Source organism: Panthera pardus, unplaced genomic scaffold (assembly GCF_024362965.1).
Source record: "Panthera pardus isolate Hobbes unplaced genomic scaffold, ASM2436296v1 HiC_scaffold_27, whole genome shotgun sequence".
In the NCBI taxonomy this organism is placed as follows: domain Eukaryota; kingdom Metazoa; phylum Chordata; class Mammalia; order Carnivora; family Felidae; genus Panthera; species Panthera pardus.
In genome coordinates this window covers 21,748,500-21,750,652 of record NW_026526843.1, presented here as the reverse complement: position 1 = coordinate 21,750,652, position 2,153 = coordinate 21,748,500, and the positions used below count along the sequence as shown (strand labels likewise).

Genomic DNA, 2,153 nt, shown 5'->3' with positions numbered 1-2,153 from the left:
GCATTGAGGAAGGCACTTGTTGGGATTAACACTGGGTGTTGTATGTCAGCGATGAACCATGGGAATCTACCCCAAAACCCAAGAGCACACTTTACACACTGTATGTTAGCCAATTTGACAATAAATTATATTTTTTAAAAAAGTAAACAAATAGAATGAGTGATAATTTTTAAAGACTACTCACAAAGGATAGACCAGGACCACCTTATTCCTCTCGGTTGAGATGGCAACAGCCAAGAGTACCCCAGTCAGTTTGGCACCTCTACTGCACAACAAATATCTGGCCCCAGTGGCAGATTCTCCCCCATCCTGCCCCTGCCATTCACCTAGTGCTGGCATCCTGTGTTCTCCCATCCAGGCCCAAGACTCAGATCCCCACTCTTCTACCCTTGGCTTTTCATGGACACCTATGAAGACCAGCAGTGAAGAGCTCTGAAGCCCACTGGTCAAACAGCTGAGTGAAGTATTTGAGAACAAAGTTCCCAAATCAAATCTTCCCCCAGAGTCTGTTCTGCCTCTAGAGGCAACTTCATCTTCTGAATTGGACTTACCTCTGGGCACCTAATTTTCCCTTGAGGACCAAATGCCACCCTGGAGCCAGATTGGGCTTCCCTACAAGCAAGTGTTCTCCAAGGAAGAAGCAAGATAGCCCTCAGAAACCCCCATGGTAGGCCAAGTGTCAACAAGTCCTTGAGACTTTCTGAGACTTGCTGATCTTCAGGATCTAAGCACGATAGATGGAAAGCAAATGGCAAGATACTAGGGAGATCCACTCTCACCATCCGAGGATTATAACTCCCCTGGAACTGTGACACTACAACAGGGTAAATGGCTTCCTCCCCCTACCCCCCCAAATGAAAATACTAGGGCACTAAAGGAAGGGGCCATTCTGGGAACTAGATGACTTCTGGAAACTGGAGGCCAAGTGTGGGAGCAGGGCCAGGACCAGGACAAGAAAAATAAGCACTTTAAAAATTTGGTGAAGAACTAGGCTGTGTGTGGCCCTAAGACTGGGTTCACCAGGGGCCTAGTGATATTGTGTCCTCTCAACCCCTTCTTTCTCTGGGAGACTGGAAAGGGTCATTGTCTTTGAATCCCCCTAAACTACCAACTCATCAACTGAGCTCTTTCTTGGGCTTTCTTTGTGTCTCATGTGTTTCTTGTATATTGAAGAAAGTGATTTAAAAAAAATTTAATGAAAATTATCACCAATCCTTCAAAAACTATTCCCTAAAAAGAGAAGAGCAGTGATTACTTCCCAACTCATTCTATGTGGCCAGCATTACCCTGATACCAAACTCAGACAATGAAATCACAAAAATACTATAAGCCTATATCCCTTATGAATATGGATATACAAACTAATCAATAAAATACTAGCAAATAAATTCAGCTGCATATTAAAATGATTATACACCACAATCAGGTGTGATTTATCTCAGAAATGCAAGGATGGTTCAACATACAAAAATCAATGTACTAGATTATACACATTAATAGAATGAAAGAGGGAAAATACTATATGATCATCTCAAGTGATACATAAAAAGTATTTGACAAAATACAATACCCTTTTGTGATTTAAAAAAACACTCAACAAACGAGAAGCAGAAGGGAACTTCCTCAAAATGATAAAGGGCATCTATGAAAAATGAACAGCTAATATCATATTTAATATTGAAAGATTTAGGCTTTCTCTCTACGATCAGAGCAAAAGACATCTATGGGTCCCATTTCTATACAATATTATACTGGAGGTACTAGACAGTGAAGAGAGAGAGAGAGAAGAATATAGAGAATGAATAGAGAGAAAAAACAGTCATCGAGATCGAAAAGAAAAAGTAAAACAATCTCTATTTGCAGATAACATGATCTTATGTACAGGAAACCCTAAAGATCCCACAAAGCAAAAAAACAAGAAATAATTAACTAGTTAAAGAAAATTTCAGGGAACAAGATTAATATACAAAAACACATTCTACTTCTAAAATACCTGAAAATGAAATTAAGGAAACAATCTTACTTACTTAGCACCAAAAAGAATAAAGTACTGAGGAAAATAAATTTAATAAAAAAGTATAAAAGTTACATTCTGAAAACTACAAAACATTGTAGAAACTAACAAAGATCTAAATGAATGGCAAGAGGTTCCA

The 2,153-nt window shown here is 39.0% G+C and overlaps 1 pseudogene; it reads left to right on the top strand.

The window, feature by feature from the left end:
* Window positions 1-223: 223 nt before the first annotated feature.
* LOC109253718 (cell division cycle-associated protein 3-like) lies at window positions 224-991 on the top strand (annotated as a pseudogene).
* Window positions 992-2,153: the final 1,162 nt, after the last annotated feature.